Source organism: Chinchilla lanigera, unplaced genomic scaffold, assembly GCF_000276665.1.
Source record: "Chinchilla lanigera isolate Chin_1 unplaced genomic scaffold, ChiLan1.0 scaffold00049, whole genome shotgun sequence".
NCBI classification, from domain to species: Eukaryota; Metazoa; Chordata; class Mammalia; order Rodentia; family Chinchillidae; genus Chinchilla; species Chinchilla lanigera.
The window spans coordinates 12,713,947-12,733,454 of NW_004955450.1; the positions used below are offsets into that span (position 1 = coordinate 12,713,947).

The 19,508-nt window shown below is 48.4% G+C and overlaps 1 protein-coding gene across 1 annotated transcript in view; it reads right to left on the reverse strand.

The window, feature by feature from the left end:
• Tln2 (talin 2) overlaps positions 1-19,508 on the reverse strand; it is a gene marked incomplete in the record, with an annotated part of 349,184 nt that overhangs the window by 322,898 nt on the left and 6,778 nt on the right. The window contains 1 exon segment of the mRNA XM_005393813.2: positions 14,891-14,979.

Below are 19,508 nucleotides of genomic sequence, written 5' to 3' on the forward strand. Positions count from 1 at the left end.
TGTCTATGTGGCATCCATTATCACAAAGCTAATTATATTAACTACTTTCTTATGTTCTATATTCTTCTTACTGCAGCATTTAGGAGCCTTATAAACATGGGAGGAAACTATTCCTCCCAGGGCAGGCTGAGGTTGGAAATATCTTAGGACCACAGTCTATATCATGTATCTCCTTTTCTTGTTCTCCTACACCAAACCACTATTTCCCCTTCCCTAAATCATTCTAGGGCCAAGCACCATGTGACTAGACATCAACCCTAGGGACTGAGGGCCCCTAGAGCTACCAGCTAGCCCATTCTAAGCTGTTTGCTTTGCCCTTCTCTCAGAAAGCCCCTAATGGTGTGCCCTCGGATTTCTCTTGATTCCTATCTTCTGCCTCCTGACCACTCCATCCCACATGGGAGATGTTAGTAATAAAAATCTTCTGTTTAACCACATTGGCCTCTCTGTGTCATCTCTCAATCATATTTCTATAAAGCAAGACCAGGCCACAGAACAGCCACTAACTTAAGCAATCAGAACAAGCTTCCAAGCAGCAAGACTATGCCATGGTTCAGCCCAACCACTCCACAGGAGTGCAATGTCCCTGACACCAGCCTTTACTGACTGAGTTATCAACCTTCTGTCCTCCCTGAGCCTGTCCTATCCCAACCATACAGGGATCCAAGGCAGACCCAGAGAGAGGTATGTCCAGTGACAGATGACTGGGGGGGGCACAGACACAACCAACCATCCTAACAGGCTAAAAAGGCAGCCCTGACATCAGCCCAGCACTGAATTTTGTCACCAAGGTGAACTTATCGTATTTACCTGCTACTGCAGAAAGTGGGAAGGCAGATAATGCTCTTCAGACATTTGCAAGCAGAAATGGCCTGTCACTGGAGGAACTTCAACTGTGTAGGAAACTCAATCACTCTGACTTCCTCCTTTCCAAAAGATCCAAGTGTCTAAGTTACTTTCCTCTCATTGCTGAGACAAAATACCTGGTGCCCAAAGTTAAGGAAGAAAAGGTTCATCTAGCTCACAGTTTGTAAAGGTTTCCATTTATAATCAGGTAGCTCCAAGGCAGAGTAGCATGGAAGAGGGGCAACAGAGTTCATGTCGGGGAAAGATACCAAAAGCAACAAGAACAAAGGGAGAGGTAAGCCTCTTTTACTCCCTTACATAGTATGTAGGCTACCCACCCTAGGGCAGGTGGAACACTCATACCCCAAATCCCAGCACTAGACAATGGACCAATCACAAACTCTAGACTCACTGCCTCTGAAAAGTCTGCCCCCCATGACCTCATGAGGCTTGTGGAGAACATCTAGGCACAAGCCATAACACCAAGGTAAATGGAGTCACCAATTCATCTCTAGATGGGTTCATTCTAGTTCTTCTCAAAACTGTATTATCTGCATTTCCTGGCTGTGTTAGCTCCAATTCCATCAACCTCAGCCTGCCCTATCCCTGGCCCCAGTCTCCCCGCTGACTACCACAAGACCACATGGATCTAGCATTTCTGCACCAGGCTCAAAAAATTCACTGTAAAAAGGAGGGTGTGTGCCCAGCCAAACTCTTTCCTCCTGCAAAAATTTCCTAAGTAGGAAAGCAAGGTACCCACATTCACGGCTTTCAAACTTAAGCACATACACAACCCTGGGAAGCTTCTGCTCACACCAAGGCAAGAGATAAGGAACTACTAACATCTTTTGGAGGGAAGATAAAATGTCTCCTAATCTAGTTTTCCTAAGGCTGCCTATAATTTTTGCTCCAATTCAGGCATAAGTATAACCTCTAAGAATATACACATAGGCATATTTTTCCTATCAGCTGTCTTTGGGATATGCTGAAGGCCTCCTGTCACTGCCAATTGCTGTCCTGTGAGGATATGGACACACGTGTGTCCCGAGTCACGCAGAGATAACCCACAAGTCAGTTCAACCGTTAACAAGTGCCCAGAACAAATTTTAAAAATTAAGAAATAAATGAATCCATAAACCAATTTAATCTTAGTAACAGTCCTTTAAATTTTTTTAATAAATACCAGGTCATGGTAAACGTATCTAACACGTTAGCAATCACTTTTAAAAAGTCAAGCTGCAAAATAATGCTAGTAATAAAATCCCTACAGATTACGACTCAGTGTTCGTGAGTCTGACCACAAGCATGCCAAAATCATTGCTACAGGTCTATAATCTACTATTCACTATGGGTGTTGCATCACAAGTTATCCCAAAATGTAGCGGCTTAAAATAAACATCATCTCACAGCCTCTGCGGGTCAGGAACTCTTGGAATTTGAGAGGACTTATCTCGGCGGCTCTCCCAGGTAGCTGTCCTCAGAAGTGGCAGGGACTGAAGTCATCTGAAGGTGTCACTGGGCTGGAAGACTCACGCCACAATGGCACACTCACAGGACTGGTGATAGGAGACCTCAGCTCCTCGCTGTGGGGGTCTCTCTCTCTAAGTTATGTGTAGGCCTCACGACATGGCAGTTGACGTCCTTCAGGTCAAGCAATCCACAAGACAGCACAAGAAAGCCACAGAGCCTCTGATTTCCTGGTCTCTGTATTCATCACCCCATCACTTTCACCATTTTCTGTATACTAGTGATTTATGTCTAAATCCAGCCCACACTAAGAAAGAAGAGAACTGGACGCTATCCCTTAAAGGGAAGAGACTCAAAGATTTGTAAGCCTATTTTGAACCAACCCCCTTCGCCCCGAGAGGAGAGTGTTTTTAAAAAATTCAGGTTCCAGGAAGCAGAAGTTCTCCGATCATTAACAGCTACATAAAAAGTTTCAGGGAGTATTTCTTACAAGTAGACTGGCCAGTGGTCTACCCTGACAGCACTGGTGCTGGAGACTGAACCCAGGACCTTTGCACAGAGCTACATTCCTAGTAACTTTAATTAGCAGAGTCTCTCTAAATTGCTAAGTTACACGGGTTGGGCTTGAATTTCTATTTCACCTGCCTCAGCTTCTCAGAGTGCTAGGAATATAGGCTTGCATAGTGTTATTTATTTAAGTGCCTCAATTTAAAAAATCATTTAATTATTTGAGACCCATGCTTGTGCCAGTTTTGAGAAGTTGCACGTGAATTTCATGTGTAACTGCTTGGTTGGATGGTTTGTTTGTTCGTTTGTTTTTCACAGATTATGAAGTAAAGAAAGTAGAGAGAAAGGACCCGGCTACTTTGCCATGTTTATCACAGAACTGTACATTTGGCATTTGGGACTAAACATTCCTGGTGTTTTTGTTTTCCCAGTCTTAGGATATTCATATCCTTGCTGTGCTTGTAGGAAAAATCAGCAGCTCAATAGAAAGCTATCACAGTGCTAGGCTCAGTAAATATTTTGAGATCAATTAGGAACCATTTGGCTGAACATTGTATTCTGAAAATAAATCACCCAAGCAATAACACTACATTACAAAGACTGTTTGTGTTTCATCAGACAGAATTTGAAAATCGGTCTCATCCAAGTTTTGTTTTCATTGGCAGTGCTGGGTACTCATTCAACAATTACTCAAATTCCCCCGGAAACACAAATTCTGGTCATTTTGCAGTGATTCTCACAATCTAGTCCCACCAGACCCTGCTGGTGGTCTACAAAGCCGAGCTTTTGTTACCAAACCACTGCCCCATCTTCAACAGTTCCCATCCCCGCCCCACTCTCCACACGCAGCTCAGACCCACAGCTTAATCGAGTCTTTCCTGAGCTCTCCAGGATAAAGAACTTCCCCATTTCCACAAGAGCGACACTCCTTCGGCGGCTCTGGGCCAGTCTTAGGGATGGATGTCACTCATCTCACACCAGGGCCAACTCTTATTCATGGTTCCACCACCAACCCCACAAGGTCAAAACAAGGTCTTACTCCTTTATGCAGTCCCCAGCTTTTTAACAACTATCAGGCAGGTGAACCAAGACATACTGTTGCTCATAATGTACATTTACTTTTTTATCACTTATTGTATTTCATGTTACAAAGTACCATTTTCTCGACTAATCTCAAGTGGATTACAAGTGGTCACTGCGTTTGCTTCTATGCCAACAGGTAAGAACAAGCACAGGAGTCAGGAAGGTCAAATGCCCAACGTGCAACACTTCACACACTAGAAATCTGAGAAGCACTGACCCAAATTAATTCAGCGTATAATCCAACTCTGAACTTCTAGAGTGCTAAGCAGCACATCCTGCCCAAAGGGCAGACTCCCGAATCCTAACAGTCACCTCCACATGGAATCTCATTATCAGTGAAAGAGCGACCATGGGTGTCTTACCAGCCTAATGCACTCATCCCGAGCTGACCAACGCTGAGTGGCCAGCGAGCAATGTCAGAAGAGAACTGACATACCAGAGAGAGAATGCAGAGCTGTTAGACATGTGCTCAGAGATTTCTCCATATCCTGACCTAGCTTTTCCACTGCTAGGAAATCCCAGCATCACTGTTGCTGGCAATGAAGTGTGTGCAGATCCTGGCCCTTCTACCTAACAGGGGATGGATGTACAGGAGGGCACACCACATAGAAAACAAAAATAGTCACTTTCAAAAATCCCAATATACAGGATGCACTTACAAAGCTGATAAAACTGTACAGGAGAATCCTCTCTGTAAACGCCCACCTTTAAATGCTCAAGCCCTCCAGATCAGACAGGCTGAATTATGCAAATTCAATAACCTATTAATCAAGGGATCGAAGCTAACATGACCAATAATGGGACAAAAAGACATCCTGCGCCTCCGGTGTGATATACTGAAAAGGATGCAAAAACACTTGTACGGCATTTCTGTCAAGAAATACACACGACGGTGAGGAATTTGGAAGCGAGGAATTACGTGTAAGCGAGAAATAGCGTGTATTTTTCTAAAATGTCGATGTCCTAAGGCACAAGGAAAAATGAGGAGCCATTCCCTTTAGAGACTAAAGGGACCTGACAACTGAGTGTAATTTGTGTGATCCTGGATGGAATGCTAGAGGAGGACGAAGAACTGCTACAAAGGACCTTAGTAAGGAGCAAGGTCTGGACTTGAACGGGTACTCAATGGTAGCACCACACACCCTGTTTTTACTAATGGAATAGTGGCATTAAAAAGAGCATGCTTATCCTTAGAGAGGGCAGGCTGCCGTATGTGGCAGTAAAGGGACATGACAGGTTGAACTCTCCTCAATTCAGAGACTACATGTGATACCAACAAAGATAAAGCAAACACAGCAAAACGTTTGTAACTGATGAATTTAGGCATTGCTCTGTATAAGATTTTGTTTTGTTTTGTTTTGTAAGAAGGGTGCTGGTTTGTTTTGCTTTTTATTTTTTATTACTGCATGTTTGCAGTACATAATGATTATATTCATTATGGGGAATTGTTACATGTATACAGCATATCCCAATTCTATTGCCCCCATCCTCTACCCTCATTTTTTTTTTCTTTTGGCCAGCATCGGACTTATTATATGTCTTAGACTTTTTATATGTCTTTACCAAGTTAACTATCATAAACAGATTAACAGTCAGACTCACAGACAAAAAAAAAAAGACACTCAAGACAATTATACTTGAGGTACAATTTTAGATACAGTAGCCATGCTGGACTATTGCAACTTCTTTTCTCTCTCTTTTTTCCTATTATTTTTCACTTTATTTATATACTGGATTTCTCACAGAAGAGAAACCATGTGCTATTTAAGCTTGCATGCCTGATTTACTTCGCTTAATATTATGGTTTCAAGGTGCATCCCTTTACCTAGAACGACTCAAGTTTATCCTTCTTTATGGCAGAGTAGTACCCTGTTATATATATATATAGCATATTTTCTTTACCCATTCTTCTGTGGATGGACAGATAGGCTGCTTTCAAGATTTAGCTACTATGAATTGTGCTGCTGTAAACACGGGTATGCATGTGTCTCTGTAATATGACGTCTTTCATTTGGGAAGATATCTAGAAAGGGAATCGTTGGGTCAAATGGAACTTGTAGTTTTAGTTTTTTTAGGATCTCCATCATGATTTCCATAATGGTTGTGCCAGTTTACACTCCCACCAACAATGAAGAAGGGTTTCTTTTTCCCTGCGCCATCTTCAGCATTTGTTACTGTTTAATTTTTTGACAACGGTCATTCTTTCTGGAGTGAGGTGGAATCTCAGTGCTGTTTGAATTTGCATTTCTCACATGGCCGGCAATGTTGAATATTTTTCAAGTATTTACTGACTACTTGTACTTTTTCATCTAAGAGTTGTCTGCTCATTTCTGATGCCTATTTGATGACTGGATCATTAAATTTGGGAGTTCTAACTTTTTGGGTTCTTTATATATTCTAGATGTTAATCCCCTGAGAAGCAGCTGGCAAAATTTTTTCCCACGGCTGTCTCTCACCGAGTCACTGTGGAGACATAAAGCTGGAAGCCCTGAAGTGAAGCTGTCCCTTGGCTGCTCTGAGTCCCAATTTCAAACAATCAACCCTTCCCCAGAATGGCATCCAACCAAGCAGTCTCTCCAGGGATATGACAGGTGCTTGGACTGGAGTCACTCGCTAGCTACTGCCTGTTGAAGGGCTCACATGCAAGCAGAATCTTGCGTCCACCCTGCAACTCACAGCACCTGCTCGTCTGTTCTACCGTCACATTCCTCCCTGCAGCGCTCTGAGGTCCCCAGCTTCACTCCGTCTCTGCAGATTCAGTCTCCCTAACCCATAAGCCACGAAGTGCAGACTGTCCATTCCCTTCTCTGTGTTGTTGTTCTGTGTCTTCAACTTCTCTGTAGGTTTTAATTTTCCTGTCAGATCCTTCCTCTTTCTTCCCCAAGTTACTATTTTCCAGTGTCTGGACTGAGGTTGAACTGTTCTTGCTTACCACACTGCCATTGTCCCAGAAGTCTCCAGAAGTTCTTCATACATTTAAAAAAAATTTTTGCAAAATAAATTCTTTGGAAACAGCACAAACAGCTAGGCACAGTGGCCCATGCCTATAATGCCAGCATCCTGGGCGGCTCATGTAAGAGAATCTCAAATTTGATCCCAGCATGGACAACTTAGACTATATCTCAAAATGAAAGAAGAAATATTTTAAAAGGGCTAAGGCTGTAGCTCAGTGCAAAGGCTCTGGTTCACTCCATCCTCAGAACCACACACACACACACACACACACACACACACACACACACCAATGCTTCAATTACCACACAGCATTTGTGTCTACAAGAACATCTGTGAATAAGATAACCTCCTCAATATGAAACTTATCTGTGACTATCCACTAATCCCTAGTCCCAGGTGACTGGCCCCCTCTTCCAGCCTGGCGCCTGCAGGACACCTGGCCCTAGCTCATCCATTCAGATCCATCTCCAAGGAGTTAGGAATTGAGACACACAGACTGAGCTGGATAGCACTGGGAAACTGAATGACACAGGAGTGCATCAGGCATGAGGTCTTCAAGCCAAGTGCAGGCCCAGGGGCTGCCTTGATTTAAATCTACAGGGGAGGAGCAGACCCTGAGCAGCATCCAAGGGCTGCTACTCTGAGTAGGGGACAGAGCAGGAGGAAGGAAGGCCCCCACCCTCTTTGTTCGATCTAGCTCACCCATGTCTCTGGTCTTCATACACCAGCAACATTGACAAGAGCAGATCTTGCCAACCAAATGGCATACACAGTGAAGGTCAACTGCCCCACAGCACAGGGCCACACTCAGAACACCGCATACCCCACCGGGGTTTTCACAGGACGGATGGCCCCTTCAGCTGTCCTCCTGCCATAGCCTCTCTTCCAGGGATAAGCTCACTGCAGCCGAGGGTGGCACCTGCCTGCCAGGCATCACACAGCACTGTGCAATGCAGCAAGGGGAGTGCAGAGGCCCTGGCCATCAGGAGGGTTGGACCCTGTAGCCTGCTTTGGCCACTTGCCCCCTACATACCTACTGACTTCTACACATTCCAGAGGTCTCCAGGAAAATGGTCTTCAAAGATGCCTACACCCTCGTCTCTAAGATGCCACACTATGTAGCAAACCAGACTTTGCAGATGTCAGTAGGTTAAGGACTTCCAAGAGGTCCAAATGAGCCCAGGCATACAAAGGTTCTAAAAAGCAGAGAGCTTTTCCCAGCTGTGCTCAAAGGGAGATGTGAAGATGAAAGAATGGTCAGAGAGAGATACAGGACAGTGGGGTGTGAAAATGGGAGGATGCGGTCACAGCGAAAGAAGGCAGGTGGTCTCCTGCAGCTGAAAAAGGCAAAGAATTTGCTTTTTTCCTAGAGACTCCAGGAGGACTACAGCCCTCCTGAAACCTGGATTCTAGCACAGCCAGGCCTGTGTCAGATTTGTAATCCACAGACGTGTAGGGTAATGATTAATGCTGTTTTAAGCCACTAAGTTTATGGCCATTTGTCACAGCAGCAAAAGAAAATTAATACAGATGGTTTAGAAGCATCTCCCAAAGCCCCATGTATAAAAAGCTGGGCCACCAGCCTACAGTGCTGTTGGAAAGTGATGAAACCATTCAGGGGTTAGGCCTAGAAGGAAGTGAGGTCACTGCGGCTATGCCCTTGAAGGGGACTGTGGGACCCTGGCACCTCCTGTGCCCCTTCCTGGCTGCCACAAGATGATGAACAGGCCTCATCTGCCAAGTGTGCCCACCGTGATTTTCTGCCTTGTCATAGACCTAAAGCAACAGGGTCAAACTGTGCACCGAAACTTTGGAACCATGAGCGAAGCAACACTTTCCTCCTTTTAAGTTGATTTTCTTGGGTGTTTTATCACAATGACGGAAAGCTGACTAACACACAGCCCCTGTTCCATCACAGGGAGGAGCAGAATTTCATCCAAAGAAGTGGGGTCAGGGAGTCCAGACTCCAACGCTTGACCTCCCAGCTGCCCTCCCTGGGGCATCCCTGGTAAAACCAGTTCGTGGACCTGATGATGTCTGAAGATAATTAATCATAAAACAAATGACCTCTGTACCCGCTGAACTCTTTTTGTACCATCTGCTCTTGTTTTGTGTATTTTGCCACCAGAGTTCTAAGTGTTTTTTTTTTTTTAATAAAAATAAAATCTGTGCCAAGTTACCAAGTCACTAGCAGACCCCAGTGGTCCAGTGCAGCAGCATCCGGGCCTCCAACTCATCCACCTCACCAGGGAGCTCCCCTAGCAGCACGCCCAAGCTGAGCAGACTGTCATTCTCCAGTGCTGTGCTGACGTCACCACCATGGCCACCTCCAGATCTCTGAGTCATCCTCCCCATGCAGGCCGAAGCAGCAGCAGCAGCGGGACACTGACCTGAGGTCAAGAAGCCTAAACCTGGCAGTGGGATTTCAGCAGCTGCACCAGGGCCCCCTCACCCCCACTTCCACCCCATCATTCCCTAGCATCTTCTCCACGCAGCTGCCCTTTGGTCTCCTGGGAGCCATGCAGCTGGCCAGAGGACACTGCCAAGAGGGTGTGGTTCTCCTCCAGCTACACAGCGGCAGCTACTTAACTAACTGCCTCTGCTCTCAGAGGGGAGTGAGAGGGTATTTTTTATCAGTGAAATACTTCCACTGAACAGAACATCTGGAGAAAACGGCTACTGTCCCAGCTACTATGCTTTCTAGCTCCTAAGGCCACGCTAAGCCTTGTGGCTTTTGTCAAGGCAGTTTGCTTCAGAGCAGAGCCCATTTGGAACTCCCAATCTACCAAGAGCTGGCAAAGGCAGTCCCAAGGTAGGGAGATCAAGGCTGCCCAAGGCCACCCTAGAGGAAAGGAGCAGCCGCTGCTTCCCACGGTCCTGCCTTCCATCCACCTTAAAGCTGAGCCCCACCAGGCAGGCCGCTTGGGAGATCTACCCAGAGATAGAGCTCATCACGTTTAAAGGAAAAGGCACATATAAACCGGGAAACTTGGACTAGAAATGGTTCTGATCCAAAAGAGAGGTCTGCTCTAAGCATCCTGGTGCAGGAAGGGCCAGAGCGGGCATGGTGACACAGAGAAGGGAAATGTATGGCGGGGGTGGTAGGCAGGTCAGGGAATTTTATCAGCCTTTTATCAGGCTGTCAGCATCCATTCCCGTTAAATGTGAGATCTTCCGCAGATGCCTGCCGAATGGCAAAAGGCCGTGGCTGTCTTGAAGAGATGTGCTCTACACAAACGTAAGGGACCCAAGCCACTTACCGACCCACACGGCCACAGCAGGAGGGCAAAGGAGCATGGGTGCCCATGCCCATGCCCATGCTGGGTGCCCAAGGAGGGAGCGGCCTCCACCCTCATCCACCACTTCCCTCTTACACACATGGACAGAAGTGGTCACCCTGAGCTTCTGTGGGCACCCGGCACCTATCTGCACCAGGCACCACCAGGTCCAACAAGAACGGGAGAGGTGCAGAGGACAAGAGCCCCCAGGGAGGCTGAACCCTGACACTAGAAGGGCACCCCAGCATCCTCAGGTCCGTTCGTTAGAAGACTGGAGTCCTGTGAATTCTCAGATCCGGCAGAGCCATTTTGTAGGCAACATCATATATTTAGCTTACAACGTGACAAAAAAAAAATGTTGGGCATATAAATTGTGTCACCTTTTTACAAGAATATTTTCTAAAGGGGTACACCTCTTAACCTAATTCTACAGAACTGCAGGGCATGGCGGCGCATGCCTGTAATCTCAGCACTTAAGAGGCTGAGGCAGGAGGATTGTTGCAAGTCCAAGGGCAGCCTGTACTACAAAGTGAGTTCAAGTTCAGCCTGAACTGCATAGTGTGACCTTGTCTCAAAAAAACAAACAAACAAAAAAAAACAACAAAAAAAAATTCTACAGATTTGCCCAGAGTGATCTATACAAAAATGCTCATTTCAATATAAAAGAAAAAATTGGGGAGGGGGTTTATGGGGAAAAGATCCCTAGGAACAGGAGAATAAATGGTTATGTAACATTATCTTTCCATATGAAAATGTGTAACAGCATAAGGTAATAAAATGTAGTCTTTAAATATGGGATAGATTTTTATTAGCATAGAATAAATGTCCTTGATGACTAGGTTTCCAAATGCATTACAAAGAACAATATTATTTTTGCTTAAAAAACACCTTCTCACACTCAAAAAATTATGAGACCTTATATAATTTAGAATCTTGGTACTACCTTAAAAATATTTTCCTGCTCACAAAAAGCAAACAAGATGAACAATATAGTTCTTTGTTCTTAAGTCAGGTAAGATCTTTCTCCGCAAGGAAGAAGAAAGAATAAAAAACTGCCAATTCTAAACAATTCCTTTCTTTTGGAATTAAGCTTTTTAAGGTTGTTTTGTTGTAAGATCCAAAGAAACCTGCTTCTCAGGGTACCAGAAGAGGAACAGAATTGTGATCGGGCGTCACTATGGACCCATAATTTCTGACAAGGTGATGGAATAGCGAACTGGATCAGAACACACTACCTTGCTGGAACGGGCACATCTATGGGTACTGAGTCATGCACCACTGCCAAAATCCTCCAAGCCCCCCACCCCAAGCGCCCTGGTGGGCAATGCAGCCTCTGCGGCTGGGGCTGGAGGATGGCGGAGAATCTTGTTTTTGGGGTAGCAGCAGGCAATTAGGAAGGCAGCACATCTGAAGGAGAAAGGCTGTCCCCCACAAAGACCACGTATATTGCACTGTGATTTTAACAAAGAAAAAGACACGAAGAGAAGAGCACAGCTGGGCCCTGGGTGGGAAGAGAGGCCCAGTCAGCCAGTAACTACAGGCATCCAACAGAGGACAGCGACACTGACAGGATCAGCAGTGAGGTGAATGCGGTATGGAAGACACTGCTTTCCTTTCAGTCAGCCTCTCTCTCTTTGCCCGAATACCAACAGGCCGTCAGTTACTTTTAGGACCTGGTACAATAAGACATCTCCCACCAGCTCCCTGCCATCGCACCAAAGCGCCCAGAGAGGTCTCCATCACCCCAGTCCTGGGAAGGCAGGGAGATGCTGGTTGTTCTGGGTAGACCCCTCACTGCAGGACGTGGTCACTGCTCCCATTTCCAGGCTTGCCCAGGCTCCAGCGACACGCAGGTTCAGTCATCACAGCTCAGAGAGGGTGGGTCTAGTAAGCAGGTGAAGGAGGACATCACGGTGTTGGGTGAACAGATGCTTGCCGAGTCCTAAGTCCAAGTGCTGGGCCCTGCAGGGATGGATGAAGCGCTGTCCCTGCCCACGGGGGGCTATGGGACCGTCTAACCAGAAGCTGGCTTCACACAACAAAAAGGAGCTCCGTTAGAGGGAACCAGCCAAACCTGAGAGGAACAGGACGCGTCAGGGAGTCCGTGAAGGGCGCACGGCCAGGGTAAACACACGGCAGCCTACGGCCTTGGTCTACAACAGCCTTGCAAAGAAAACTTTTCTCTCCTTTTGCTGTGGAGGAAATGGGCCCCAGCAGCAGAGGCTGCGAGCCTCTGGGGCCCAGGTGACAAATGGAGGTGGGGGGCACTGGGGCTGAGGCTATCACGCTGCAGAGACGGGGTTCGGCCCGGCTCCCACCAGCCCCAGAGCCTCGAGCTGGGATGGATAAACGTACCCAACCCTCCGAGTCTAAGGGGCCGAGAGGGAGCAGCTATGACAATGCAGTTCCGTCCCGCTGTTGGCAGGGCTTCCCAGCGCCCCAGAAGGGAGGCACAGGCAGGGTTCCGTGGAACAGTTAGCAACCCAGGAGTAACACCTGGCTCCTCTTTGTCACTGCCTGGAATCCAACAACTGGAGGCCCACGCCCCACCTCCAGGTCTACGCGATTCTGTACTTAGCGAGAGGCAAGGCCAGCCCACAACCACACAGCGGCAGGAAGCCAAGAGTTAGGCAGCCTAATGGAAAACATACAATGCATGCGTATCTGATGCAGAACAGACGAAATAACCCCGAGCACAGTCATGTGGTTTGGAAAGTGTCTTTGATAAAGAAATCCCAGAGCAGCCAGAACATACCCAGGCAAGCCAGCCCCATGACTCCCGCCTTCCTGCGGGGAGCCGTCAAGGACCGGGCACAGGGACTGTGTCCCCACATGATCAGCAGCCATCACAGTCCCCGGGAGAACCGCTCCCCTCAGGCTCGGCTGAAGCTGCAGAGACGGAGCAAGATGTCCGCCTCCAAAATTAACACTTTCTCTCTTCCCTGTTCGTTTCTGCACCATCCAAGCCCCACCCCCCGTGAGGAGCTGACGTGCCACAGAGCACCATGTCAATGTTGTTGCACCAGGAAGGGCCCCTCTGGGAACCTGCAGAGTGGGGAAGGCGGCGAAGACAAATGAGCCACTGTCGCCCTGGCGGTTAAACCCCATTTCTAGCCATGGTTCAGATAATAAAAGCAAGAGGAGACAGAGCCTCATGTGCAGCTCACCAGTCCGGGCTGGACCTTGCCTGCCACGCTGGGGCTGCCTCACCCTGAGTTCCTCGGCCCTGGGGCCCTCTGCAGTGGCTGCACCCGCCAGCCAGCCTAGGGGGGTTAAGCTAGGAGGATGTGTCACACACTCACGGTCCTGGGACAGTGCAAGGGCTCTGGACCCCGCTGTAGAAGCGATCGTAGTCCAGGTGGACTGGATCAAGTCCCCGTGAAAACTGAACAGGAATTCTGAAAGTGCTTACAGTGCAACTCCTCCCAGAGCCCCAAACACACGAGGTGCCTCAGGGGCAGCTCAGGCACCCCCACGGCCTCTGCACCGCCTGCCCTTGCTCAAAGGCTTCTGTGCTCAGGTCACGGCTCCAATGTGTCCCACATCATACCCACCAGGGAGCTACCTGCACAGCCAGAAGCACTGCGGTGTGTGTGGAGACGCCACCAACAGGCACCCAACGTGGAGAACTCAGGACTTCACGGCCCAGATCAGAGCAGCACAGCACTCACAGGAGGACCCGAGGGGCAAAACCACAACCTTGACAACCACCGTGAGATGCAGACACGGGGCAACAGGGGGCAGTGTCAGGCCCTCGCTTCTCAGCAGGGCGTAGGGGGCTGGACACTGACAGGACACACAGGAGCCTGCCAGGCCTCTGGCGGCTTTGCAGGCACACACCTCAGACGGCTCTCCAGGAGTCGCGCGCTGGGACATATCTGCAGCGTTTCCCCAGGACAGTCGGTCCCTAAGCCCACAGCAGGGCAGCAGTGGGAAGGGTCAGAAGTGCAGACCTCGGGCCCCACTCAGCGTCCCGAGTCACAATCTGTGTCTCAACAAGATGCGCCTGGGACACTGCTACGGATAAGAGGCCTCGCCATGGAGCATTTGTAACACAGCAGTCCACCGAGACAGGGCTGCGGCAGCGGACTCGGGTTTTTAATGGATCTCTTCTTTCCCCTTGGATTGAGTTCATGATCACAGATAGAATGTGTTTATCTTAGTTGCTGCACACAGTAATTACTCAACAAATACTACTGAGTGAATGGTTGGGTAAGTGGGCACCAAAAAGATTGATCCTATTTTAAGTACAGAGAGACTTGAACAGGGGTCTGAGCCAAGAGGGGGAGGGGAAGGGAGACTCCCAGCGATGGGGAAAGAAGTCAGACAAGGCCCTTTAGAGACTGGCCACACGCTAGACATGGACGTGGAGACACACGCTTGCCAAGGAGAAGGGGTGGGGGCGGGGTGGAGGTGGCACCTCCATCTTGGGATGGGGGGTGAACACTGTGAAAGAGAGAAAGAAGGACAAGATGACAAAGAAGAGAACCAGGACCTGTATGTCTGGCTCTGGTGGTAAAATACCGAAGCTCCAAGGAGGCAGACTCAGAAGGCCCCAGGATCATGGTGATGGTTGGGTGGGGACAGCAAGGCCCCGCCTAGGAGACGGAGCACCCAGGCTCCCGGAGCCATCTTCGATACAGAAATCCCAGAGCTCTGGAGAGAAGCAGTCCATCAGCCACACCGAACCACACCCTCTCCAAGCTCCGCAGGCCTAGCACTGTCTGCAGAACACAAACGTGGAGGTGACTCACGGTTCTCAACAAGTTGATCCAGGAACTTGTGGGCAGCCAAGCATCAAGGGGCCAGGAGTCCAGTCCAGATGTTACCCTATCGTGGTGCACTGGAAGAGAATCACAAACGCCATGCGTCACTGCAAGAGGCCACGTTCACAAGTGAGCAACACCCTCCCTCCCCAACCACCCCTGATGCGGTTCAGCTCATAAAGAGGGCAGAAAGGAGAAATCCACCTGTGGCTAATGGCCTCAAGGCACCGGGCAGCCACAGCGCTGGCAAATCCTCTGCCTTCAACCTGGGGAAAAGATACCAGCCACCAGCTGCACCAGCTGCAGCCGCCAGAGCTGCCTCCCCTCGGCCCCCAGAATGGAGCCCAGCGCTACGGCGTCAGGGGACCCTTGGAACTCAGCAGCCCAAGGCCTCTGTCCACAGATAAGAAAAGCCAAGAACCAGAGAGCACACGGGTCTTATCCCACACCAACCGCCAGCAAGGGCAAAACCAGGAACAGAATTGCAGAACAGACTCTATAAAGCTTACATTTTACCTGTAAATTACCTCCCTAATAAAACTCCATTTCTAAACAAATATTACTCTTATTCTGTCTGGCTCTGAACTGAGGAGGAGACAAAGGAGACAAATCCGTAGTTCCAGATCTTAACTATTCTCTGGTTCTTTCTCCTGAATCCCAAAAGACTTGCACCAGCCAAACCAAAACTCCTGGTTTTCTTCAAAAGCAAAGTTTCAAAAAACAGAAAAGAAAGAAAGAAAGAAAAAGAACAGTACATTTTTGCACAGAGGAAGAAAACCTGAAATCTTTACAGGCATAAAACATCTGAGTTTTTACAGTGTGAAAAACACAGACTGACACAGAAAGCTCCTCTTCCACACATCAGGTTCAAAGACCCTTGAGACTAGAACCTACCTCTCCCATGGGGATACTTGGGGACCACAGAAATTCGTGCACTTTACAGGTTGGTTGTCAATGCTTCATTTTAGTGGAATGAAATGAACGATCAAAATGCTGTTCTCTAAGAAATGAGATTTCTGGTTATGACTTTCTACTTAAGTCTTTGTCTAATTATATATTTACACATGATCATCTTAATAGTTGCCTCTTCCCCCTGGGTTCTGGTTTCAGCAGGCCATTACAAATCAATGTGACCTCAGGCAGGTCACCCCTAACCTTGGGCACCTGTACTCAGTTCACCCGTAAGAGGAGGAACATGAACTTCAGCCAGAAGACTCACACAACTCCCTTATGCTTTTAGAATAGAACTGAAATATTTCACACTAGGCTGGCTTATCTACAGTGCGTGATGACCTGCCTGCCTTGAAGAAGCGAATGTCGGTCATGATCAGTTTAACTTATACATGTCTTAAGCAACGGCGGCAGAGTTGGGGCATTGTGTTTCTAGGACTTCAAGTTCAGCAGAGACCCATCTGCCCCCGCCCACACTGAAAGGGTATTTGGATCTGTTTTCCCAAAGGTCCATTATTATTTATAAGGCAGAAAGCAGAATTTAGGCAGTGAGATCATTTGTTTTGAAAACGACAGCAACCATTCCAATTTTTTCCCCTCCCTTTTAGCACGCTAGTTCCTCTGAGTCAAGACGGGGATGTAGATTTCAGAGAAAATGCAAAGGCAGTTAGGCCACCCACAGTATGGACCAGGGTTCCACGCTGGACTCCCCGGGCACAGCTACCTGCCCACTTTCCTTTCAACAGTTGGGCATTGTCCAAGCTAAGAAGCCAAGGAAGAGGCACACAGACAGAACACCCCAGGACATCTTCAACACCTGGGATCCATTTTAAAAAGCCCCACCAGAATGTCCACAGTGTTCCTTATTCTGACGGAGGGGGAGGGGACAGAGGCAGGGCAACATCACAAACACTTCTGCAAATACCATGGGCCCTTTCACCCAAAGGAGAACAGACAGAAGTATGCATTCAGCCCCCTGAAGTTCCTCTCTGCACCTCGGACTAAGGACTCCAGCTGCAGGAACGTAAGCACCGGCCTTGTAATTCTGGAGGCCCTCTGCAAGTGGAGGCAGGGGGACTGACCCTGTGTGGTGTGACACACAGCCGCAGGACCAGGCCGGAAAGCTGTCACAGCAGGCAGAGTGGCACCCTCAGGACAGGTGGGGCCCACAGGAAGTTGGTACTCAAATTTCTGCATTATTCTCATATAGTAATAACGATAAACAAAAGCACATGTTGTTTAAAACAGGAATCCACGTAGGTCGTAGAACTAAGAAGCCCAAAGACTGGTTACAGTCTGAAATGTTTGTCACCTCTGAAGGGAAGACGACTGCTAAGTCTTTGTAACCTGGCGTGGGCTACAGCAGTGTCCGTTTTATTCTTTATAACTACCTTTTTTATAGAGCTGTGTATCACTACGTTGCCCATACTGCCCTTGAACTCCTGGGTCAAGTGAACTGCCTGCCTCCGTCTCCTAAGAAGCTGGGACTGTAGGTGTATGTCGTGGCACCTGCCTTTAAGCTCTACCAGTGATTCTGTATGCTCTTCTGTATATGTATCACCACGAAGCACTTATTAAAGGTTTGTTTCAGTGACAAAAGTCTTAATAGCAATCCTTGCGTTATTCTCAGCCTGGTTTTAAAACACACCAATAAAACGGTGCCGTGAGCCCAGGGCCATCCAGGGCGGGGCCTGACGAGGAACAGTCACAAGTTCTGGCTCCAGGATGCACGTCTATAAATACCATTTCATTTTTAAAAGTCCACACCCTGGGACAGCCCTGTGCTCTGGCCTAATGCCACGCTGACCTCCAATGCGGCCCATGGTTCTGGGAAAAGCCAGCGTTGGGTTTCTGTGGACCTGGTGATCTTCTCGGCTATGCTCGGCTGCCTGTTTCCTGTGGCACATTCTGTTACCAAGAACAGTTTCATCAAGTCATCCTGGGCAGCTGAGAACGGAGGGAAGAGCCAGATACTGCCGGGGAGCTAGAAAGAGGGCCTGGTCACCTCCTTCCATAGCTGGGTACAGAGGCCTGGGTTCCTTACACTCTCTCCTGCAGACCCACTATCTCCCTGCAGAGAATTCTGTTCATTCACTAAACGGTCAAGTCATTCACTGATCACAAGTGTAGGCAAAAGGTGGAGACACAGCCAGTGGGTCTCACTTCCAAGCCCCTCCACACTGCCCAACATCATCTCACCAAATATGAGAGCATCTGCCTTTCCTAATGACAGAACGACAGCACGTCAGCCGTAACCTTACCAGGAAACAAAGCTGTCTTCTTAAATTTTTAATCACCACCTTCATTCCTTTTACATTCCTGTAATGGAATGCCTAAGACTGGATAATTTATAAATAATGGTTTTTATTTCTTCTGACGCTGGGAAGTCCAAGGCCTTGGGGAGCTCATCAGCGAGGTCCCTAGACCCCTGATCCCACCTTCTCAGGCCCTATCTCCTAACTTGATGGCATTGGGGATTCAGTTTCCAACACGGGAACTCTGGTAGATACATTCAAAGCACAGCAATTAAAATGCCCAAATCAGCACCATGTCACCCAGTAACCCTTTGACCTGGTTTTAGATAGGCTGCACGGCACAGCCTTGCAGCTCCAAGAGTTTGTGTCTAATGAAGGAAATGTTACTTCCTCTCTAGCTAAGAGTCTCCTCTACTCATCCCCTAGCTAAAGTCTGATGTTTCAAAAGGCAAAAGCAAAACTACGAATACAGAACCCACTCTCCAGGGTATCACCTTCTTCCAAAGTTAAGCCTACCACTGGATTCTGCCATCTCTCCTAAGCTAAAGATAAGCATGGCTCTGTGTGTGCATGCGTGTGTGACCACGTGCTCACACACACAAGCACGCATACACACACACACACACACACACACACACACACACACACACGCATGCGCGAATACCCCAAATTCTTCTTGACGGACTCAAAACAATAGCTGCACAGGGAAGCCACTGCTAGGAGCGCAGGAAAAGCACAAGCCTGCCAACGCCGGAACAAAGGGTTTCTGCCGGGAACATGAGAACACAGTGATCTCACACCCCTCTCCCACAGCGCCTGTGCGGGAGTGGGATCCTTCTCAAATTCAGACACAGTCACTGTTTCCACCCTAGAGGACCAGGCAGGAGGATGGCCAGGCCAGGAAACGGACTCCAGAGGTAGCTCTCTGATGTGCAACCCAGACAGTCCACTCACCAAGGAGGGAGCTCAAACGCGGAGGAGCAAGACCCAGGCATTCAGCATCACATCCAGCCGCCCACTCCTTCCCACTGAGGGCCTAGGCCAGGACCCAAAGTGGACTCTCCGATAGCAGCCTGGCTGCCTGGGGCACAAGGCTGCTTTACGTCCTGCTAGTGTGTTACTCAGGAGCCATCGCATTCCTCCGAACAGGGGCAGAGGGAGGCCCCGTGCTCCAGCCCTCACGGTGCCCTGCCCCCAGCAGCCTGGAGGGTGCCCGGGGCAGACATCGGAGTCACGGGAAGGCGGGCAGGAGCGCAGCACAGCCCCGACTTCACTTCTTTATCACCTGCATGAGGACCAGGCTCTGTTAAGTGGCCAAAGAGGAAGAAGGAGGCAGCTTTTAACACCTGAGTTTTGTGGTCACCTCCTCACAGACAACGGTGATCACACACTCTTGCATC